At 41.0% G+C, this 8,879-nt stretch overlaps 1 long non-coding RNA gene across 1 annotated transcript in view; it reads right to left on the bottom strand.

The window, feature by feature from the left end:
* Positions 1-5,474: 5,474 nt before the first annotated feature.
* LOC117952870 overlaps positions 5,475-8,879 on the bottom strand; it is an 8,423-nt gene continuing 5,018 nt past the window's right edge. Inside the window, exons 2-4 of the long non-coding RNA XR_004658525.1 lie at positions 7,321-7,326; positions 5,589-5,597; positions 5,475-5,484 (exon numbers count right to left, since the gene is read on the bottom strand). This is a non-coding gene — a long non-coding RNA (uncharacterized LOC117952870). The remainder of the gene's footprint in view (positions 5,485-5,588; positions 5,598-7,320; positions 7,327-8,879) is intronic.

Here is an 8,879-nt window from a genome sequence, read left to right as displayed (position 1 = left end):
GCAAATTTAGCATCCATTCCTCGTCAGCTACAGCCTGTCGCAAAAAATGAAAACACACTAACACTAGCCTTACTAAACATCAGGTCTTTGGCAGGAAAATCATTTTTAATCAATGACTTTATTATCAAACACAATCTAGATTTTATGTTTTTAACTGAAACCTGGTTAGACCATAACAGCGCTGCTATTCTTATTGAGACAGCTCCCCCTAACTTCAGTTTTATGAGCGAGAATAGAGTGAATAAGAAAGGAGGGGGAGTCGCCATTTTGTTTAATGACTCCTTCCACTGTACGCAAATATGTTATGGAAATTTTGCTTCTTTTGAATATGTTGCTCTTCAATTAAGATCTTCCCCTTAAGCGATATTTCTAAATATCTACAGGCCACCTAAATATTGTGCAACCTTCATTGATGACTTCACTGAACTGCTGTCTATAATCTGCATTAATTTTGATTGTGTAATCATTGCGGTTGATTTTAACATTCATGTTGACAACCCCCAGGACAGGGGGAGCAAAGAACTGTGTTGTGTTTTTGAGAACTATGGACTGACTCAGCATGTGACGGAGCCCACGCACAATAAAGGGCACACTCTGGACCTGATAGTCTCCAAGAGTCTAAACATTCCCAAGGTTGTGGTGACTGACGTTGCTCTCTCTGATCATTCCTGTGTTTTTTTCAGCGGCACTATCTCTGTGCCCAAAAGTGTCCAAACAAAGACAATCAGAAAACGGTATATCACTGAAAACACCAGTGAAACATTTACTCAGCTTTTCTCATCCACACCCGCCCTCTCTGGGCTATCAGTGACTAAGCTTGTAGATAATTTCAACTGTAAAATTAGAAATGTTATTGATGCCATTGCTACCACTAAGGTAAAAGTTGTCTCTGGTAAGAAAAGATCTCCATGGAGAAATAACCTACTGGTGAGAACAGAAAAAAGAGAGTGTAGGAAAGCTGAACGACGGTGGCGAAAAACAAATCTCCTGGTCCATTATAACTCCTATAAAGAGAGACTTCGCATTTATAATTTGGAACTAAGGAATGCAAGGCGGTCCTTCTGCTCTGATATTATCTCTAAAAACAATAATAATTCACGCGCTTTGTTTGCTACTGTTGATAGATTAACAAACCCTCCAGTACCAGTAGCATCTGAACTTTTATCTACCAAGGCCTGCAATGAGTTTGCCTCCATCTTCAAAGATAAAATTCAGAAAATTAGACAAACAGTCAGTGCCTCCGTATCAAGTACAGGATATGTGCTGTCACAGTGTTCAAGCAAAACTAGTTCCAGTATGACAGAATTTCATACGGTCAACCATAAAAACTTAGAGGACATTATACAACATCTGAAATTCTCCTCCTGTTGCCTTGATATTCTCCCAACAGGTGTTTTCAAAGATGTTTCAAATTGTTTGGCTTCTGATCTTCTACAGATTGTGAACATGTCTCTTCTTTCAGGAATCTTTCCACAGGCCCTGAAAACTGCAGTAATCAAGCCACTCTTAAAAAAGAACAATCTAGACACATCACTAATGAGCAGCTATAGGCCAATATCAAATCTTCCGTTTTTAAGTAAAATCATTGAAAAAGCGTTTTTTCAACAAGTCACCCATTTCTTGTCACTAAACAACAGTTTTGATACCTTTCAGTCGGGTTTCCGACCACACCACAGCACTGAGACGGCTCTTGTCAAAGTCTTAAATGACATCCACCTTAACACAGATAGTGGCAAAATCTCATTCTTAGTATTACGTGATCTCAGTGCTGCATTTGACACGGTCGACCATGACATATTACTAGACCGATTGGAAAACTGGGTTGGCCTTTCTGGCTCAGTACTAAACTGGTTTGAATCCTACTTAAAGAATAGGGATTACTTTGTGTCAATAGGTAATTATACATCTGAACATACAAATATGATGTGTGGAGTCCCCCAAGGCTCCATTCTGGGGCCTCTTGTGTTTAACATCTACATGCTTCCACTGGCTCAGATTATGGAAAACAACAAAATAAGTTACCATAGTTATGCGGATGACACACAAATTTACATAACCTTATCACCAGGGGACTATAGTCCAATACAAAAACTGACTAAGTGCATTGAACAAATTAACGACTGGATGTGCCAGAACTTTCTGAAATTAAATGAAGGAAAACCTGAGGTGGTTGTTTTAAGAGCAAAAGAGGAACGATTAAAAGTCTGCGCTCAGCTTCAAACAACAATGTTGAAAACAACAGTCAAAGCCAGAAATCTTGGTGTAGTCATGGACTCAGACCTGAATTTTAACAGCCACATTAAGACAATTACAAAGTCAGCCTATTATCACCTTAAGAATATATCAAGGGTTAAAGGACTTATGTGTCCACAGGATTTGGAAAAACTTGTCCATGCTTTCATCTTCAGTAGACTTGACTACTGTAACGGTGTCTTTACAGGTCTCACTAAAAAATCAATCAGACAGCTAAAGCTGATTCAGAACGCTGCTGCTCGGGTCCTCACAAAGACCAAGAGACTGGATCACATCCGTCCAGTTCTGAAGTCTTTACACTGGCTTCCTGTATCTCAAAGAATTGATTTCAAAGTACTTTTGCTAGTTTATAATCACTCAATGGTTTAGGGCCAAAATACATTTCTGATCTGCTACTACAATACGAACCACCCAGACCTCTCAGGTCATCTGGGACAGGTCTACTTTCTGTCCCCAGAGTCAGAACTAAACAGGGTGAAGCAGCTTTCAGTTTCTATGCTCCTCATATCTGGAACAAACTCCCAGAAACCTGTAGATCCGCTGCTACTCTCAGTTCTTTTAAATCAAGGCTGAAGACCTTTCTTTTTGATGTTGCCTTTCTTTAAATTATGTTCTTTTAATGTTTAATTTCTTATGCTGCACTGTAACTTTTACTCTTGTGTTTTATGTGTCTTAATTTTTCTATTTTTAATTCACGTATTTTATCTGTTTTTATTTTTTAACTGTGTTTATTTTTTAAGTGATTTTGTGTAAAGCACTTTGAATTGCCCTGTTGCTGAAATGTGCTATACAAATAAAGCTGCCTTGCCTTGCCTTGCTTTATCAGAATTGGGTTGTCATGGTTTACGGACGATAATAGACTCGGTTAGATTTTTTGATGTAAGAGCGGCTCCATCCAAAGTGGGATGAATGCCGTCCCTCCTGATGAGACCAGGCTTTCCCCAGAATGCACTCCAGTTGTCTACATAGGCCACATCATACATACATAGCTGGGCACCACCCTGTCAACCAGCAGTGGAAGGATGACACACGACTGTACATGTCATCGCTGATCAGGTTTGGCAGGGGTCCAGAGAAAACTACTACAGTTCTCCTGAGAACATTGTGTTTGCATGTGGACAAAGTGACTCAACATTAATTTTAGTGATCTCCGATTTGCGTAATGGGGTCTCATTACAACATACGTGAGGTATGATCTTACTGTATTTACGGTAATCTTTAGCCAGCAGCGTTAGATTGGATTCTAAATCGCCTGCCCTGGCCCCAGGGACATGCACGGAGCAGCCAACTTCACAATCTACAGAATGGAGCTCCCAATGAGCAGAGTTACTTACAAACTACTAAGAAACGCAAAGATGTTGGCTCTGTACGTATGTACATGATAACTGGTGTAATAACGGAACAATCATAGATAAACACCGTTCCCCTGACCTCAAGTACATGTCAGTAAGATGCCAGCCTTTTTTTCTACCGAGAGAGCTAACTGTGGGGATTATCACGGCTGTGTATATACCCCCCCCACACACACACCAATATAAACACAGCGCTCTCCCTCCTGTTGACCATCAACGAAGAGCAGCGGGACCACCCAGAGGGTGTCCAGATTATCGCAGGAGACTTTAAGAAGGCCGACTTGAAGACTGTACTCCCGAAATTTTACCAACATGTCAATTGTCCTAATAGAGGACAGGCACTCTGGATCATGTTTACTCCAACAACAAGCATGCATACAGAGCCATACCCCTCCCCCATCTTGGCCAGACCATCTCTCTCTCCTGCTCCATCATAAAGACTATTACAACCTGGCCTGAAAACACACTCTCCAAGCTCCAGGACTGCTTCAGCCAGACGGACTGGAACTTATTTGAACACCAGGAGCTGGAAACATTCACAGGAAAGGAACTGGACTACATCAAGTTCTGTCTTAGAAATGTGAGTGTGGACAAAATCATTAAATTAATTATTTAATAATTAATCATTACTAAAATTTCCTTTGGGATGAATAAAGGATCTATCTGTTTGGGTTTTACCCCAACAAGAAACCCTGGATGATGAGCCATGTCCATACACTCCTCACACGGACCTCTGAAATCATGACATGTCTTTTTAGAAAACATTCAAGTTTCTTTAAACAACAATGAATGTGTAATTTAACATATGAAGTGTAATTTAACATATCTTCATTTTATTTGAGAACAAATTGCAGTAAATAAATCTATAAGGAAGTTGTTTAGGGAAGGAGCAGTTTGGGTCTCTCACACACACACACACACACACACACACACACACACACACACACACACACACACACACACACACACACACACACACACACACATTCATTTGGACTCGGTCAAGACCAAAAGCCATGTTTGGCAAGACTAGTGGCTGAGACCGAGACAAGTCCACTGAGTACCACAGCCCAGCAGGAACGTACAACACTGCAGCATGTCATGAACCGTGGGTAGCTAGTTTCTTCAAATTCAACGGGGAATTTTTGAAGGCCATTATTTCGCAATCTTTCGGGAGGCAGAGAAGGCCCTTCATATGAAATGTCTTTCACTCCGACAAATGAAAACATGGACTCTAACTTCCTCACTCTCAACGCCACGACCACTAGAATTGAAGGTGGTGTTTCTGGTTCTTTCATCTCAAAAGAAACTAACAAAGCTCAAGGGTTGTCAATGCAGGCCGGCAGCAGAGTGAAAGACACAACGAGAGCATGCTCAGTCTTCAGTCCTCAGACACCATGATCGCTTGATTCGCTCAATGATGAGCCAGCTTCATCAAACCTGGTGACAGAGCCATCCACCTCTCCGGCAATGATAACGTGGATTTGGGATTATTTGTAACATTATATAACTGTAACGAGTAATGACGCAGCATGTAAAATGTACATCTGAGTAAAAGTATTAAACTCATCGAAAATATGTACTGAAGTAAAAATGGAAGAAGGAGTAAAAAGTACTACTCCAGTAGAGAACAGATAAAGCCTTTTAGTACTTAAGTACAGTAGTGAAGTAGATGTACTTTGTTACTGTACATCTCTGCCTATAGGAGTGTTTTCCATTCTCACGTTGGTCGCTGTTTTGAATGTCAAGGTCAGGTTTTTGGACACACTGTTAACGTTGTGATATGGCGGCAGTTTGGTTAGGTTAAAGCACATAAAATACTTTAGTTTTTTTTAGAAAAAGATTGTGGTTTGGGTCGAAATAAAAAGACTTTACTTTACTTCTGGTTACGCTGAACTTGATGTGACTCAGTTTGTTCCGTTTCATCCTAAAAGTAACAGAAAACTTGCCCTTTACTTTTTTATTTTCAAATGGGACACAAACCCCGCTCTCCTTGGTGAAAGTCCTGTGTTTGTGTGACTTTTTGACCTGTCCTCCACCCCAACTTGCCTCCTTATCGGTGACAATTGAGTGATGGACATTGATTCGGATAAATTCTACCGAGTCAACCTAAAGTGGACTGCAACTAATCAACCCCCCCCCCCTCCCCACTCCCTTCACCCAAGAAGGAAAACAACCAGCAGCTGGCCATTCTATCTCGTCCTGTGCTCTGGTTATCTCTTCAAGGTCACCCCGATGAACTGAGATTTTAACAACACAGACAGTTTGACGCTAACATTGCACACACAACTCACTATCTCACACACCCACCATACACCCCCCCATCCTGCCCCACATCTGTCTGTCTGCCTCGATCTGTGTTTCTCTCACCCTCTCAATGCCACCTCAAAAAATTCCTTCATGTGTCCACATGAACTGTGTGTTGTCTTGTGCATTACACTGTGATGTTTGTATTGTACCATGTTGCTGTCTGCATATATCGTTTTTCAGAGAGTGCGTGTGGCGGCGCTTGTATTAGCAGCGGCCCGGAGGCATGCTCCGAACGGTATTTCGTTGCCTTGTACTTGTACATGTGTAATGACATTAAAGTTATCTATCTATCTATCTATCTATCTATCCATCTATCTTATACTTGTCACATTACATCCTGCTTTGCTACCTTGATAATTACTACAGCCACTAGAGGGCGCCGCCAATAGAAACGTAAAAAGGAGTCAGTCGTAATTGCTGCTTGATCAAATGGCCTATGTAAGCAGAAGCATAGTCTCCAAGGAAATGTCCATAAACCTGCCCCCATGTTGCTGGTTCTTTATAACAATGTCATTTAAGTTGTTCAGTCTGAGACTCAACAATTTCCAGTGTTTGGTGGATGCTGGACAAGCTAATAACTACTTGATAAGACTTCTTTTGCCAGAGCATACTGTAGAAATGAGGCCGTGCCACACCGTGCACAGCTTCATTTGGATGGAGGGGGTAGTTTGAAGTTGTTTACGCAGTTCCTCTCTGGCAGCAGGCCATGTTATCCTCCATGTAGATCTGTCTGGGTTTGTGTTTATGCAGGAGTTAGGCCATTATACTACAATCACTATAAAAAAACTGTCAAAATCAAACAGACGCATTCATGTTTGGCTCACGTGTGGGGGAAAAGATACAATTTAAAGTAGCATTCAGCATTTAGCCTCATTGTCCCCTACAATTTGGGTTCACTCATGAAATACACTGAGGTGAGCAAATGTGTGTAGTTAAGCTTGGATTGACATAAGCAGATACTTTAAGGATGAATGGAGCATTTTAAAGGGAAATAGAAAAACTAAACTGACACAAATAGACCACAGACCCCGTTAGACAGGGTTTTGTCCCAGGGTCCCCCATCTGATAGGATAATAGCAAAATGTGTATGTAAATCAATGCATTCTGTCATTGTGTCCATTATGGTTGGAATTACAGTGAAACACTTTAAAACCTTTTGCTGTAGAGAATTTGAGGTATTTGTGTTCCTAATCTGAGTCATTTTTGGCACTGACATCACATCTTCCTGAAACAGTTAGGGTTTCGATATTTTTTCAATTAATTGTTTAGTTGTTTTTTTTCCAACACAAAATGATACAACTGGGGAAATAATAATTACCATAGCCTACATGTATTGTTTTATGATTTCTGTGGAACTCTCCAGAGGGAAAATAAGGGGTTTCACATGTTCTTAGACTAGTTTCACTAGCAGCTCAACTTATTTGCTGAAATGTAGTGATATATTGTTGGTAAATTGTGGGATAAAGTCTTAATATGGTTTAATTTGTGTTAACTTTATAGTATTGACCAAGAGGCATTCCCATTCATATTCTTGAATTCCTAGGATATCTTGTAACCACTTCAATTCACACAATAGCATGCTGTTAGGGTGAAATCACCAATTATCTGTTATTATCTGTTTGCTGAGTCGTTAGTTGTGTTACGGCTCTTCTACTGTTCTACTCCCCACAGCATTCCCCTTTACTTCTCTAGTGGAGTCTGTCCTGTTGTCAGTTGTCGTCGTTGTTACAGAGCTTCTGCTTCATTTAGCTACTTTCAGTAGTTTGGTGTGATTGAATGGTATTACTTTTACCCACAACCATGTTTCAGCTTTTATTTTCTAACGCAACATCAGAGTCTAAACACCCTGGTTACTTTTCTTTCATGGCACTTTGGACTAGCTAGATCCCAATTCATCTCAACTGTTGGACTGCCCCTTTAAGATGTTCAGCTCTGTTGAACCAGGCTCCCATGGGGCACGCTTTTCATCATCTGCACATTTGCAGTCCCGATCTGCCAACTTCCTTTCAAAAATGTCTGCTTTAACCATTACCATTTCCAGAGCTCAGGCGTGTACTGGCATCACTCTGACAAATCCTGGCAAAAAACTGTGCTCATAAAGGAAATATGCAACCCTTTCTCTTGAGTTAATCAAGCGTTAATTCACCAAATAAAAACAATGGTACTAAACTGTAAGGGGGAGCAATATGTTGGTTATATGGGGTTCCTTAAAGGGGCACCAGGGGGAATATTATCCATAAGTAACACAAGAGTATGACGAGTTTGGTTTTTAAACTTTTTGTTAAAATATAAGAAAAAAAGAAAAAAGAAGCAATACAGTAACTTGAGCAATATAAATTAGCTGGATAAAGTTTTTCTGCTGCGACTCACGGAACCAAAAGCCCACCCATGGCGAAGGAGACGACCAACCGCGTGTTACGTGCCGCTTAATGAGACAAACAAATGTGTGTTATATGACGCTAAAGGAGCCGACCAAGCGCTTTTTACGTGACGCTAAAGGAGCCGACCAAGCGTGTGTTATATGACTCATAAGGAGACGACCAAGCGTGTGTTACATGACGCTAAAGGAGCCGACCAAGCGTGTGTTACATGACTCATAAGGAGACGACCAAGCGCTTGTTATATGACGCTAAAGGAGACGACCAAGCGTGTGTTACATGATGCAAAAGGAGACGACCAAGCGTGTGTTACATGATGCTAAAGGAGACAACCAAGCGCGTGTTACATGATGCTAAAGGAGACGACCAAGCGCGTGTTACATGATGCTAAAGGAGACGACCAAGCGTGTGTTACATGATGCTAAAGAAGACAACCAAGCGTTTTATATGACGCTAAAGAAGACGACCAAGCACGTTTTTATATGACGCTAAAGAAGACGACCAAGCGCGTGTTACATTACGCTAAAGAAGACGACCAAGCGCGTTTTTATATGACGCTAAAGAAGACGACCAAGCGCGTGTTACA

Source organism: Etheostoma cragini, chromosome 11, assembly GCF_013103735.1.
Source record: "Etheostoma cragini isolate CJK2018 chromosome 11, CSU_Ecrag_1.0, whole genome shotgun sequence".
Taxonomy (NCBI): domain Eukaryota; kingdom Metazoa; phylum Chordata; class Actinopteri; order Perciformes; family Percidae; genus Etheostoma; species Etheostoma cragini.
This window is presented reverse-complemented; position numbering and strand designations above follow the sequence as displayed.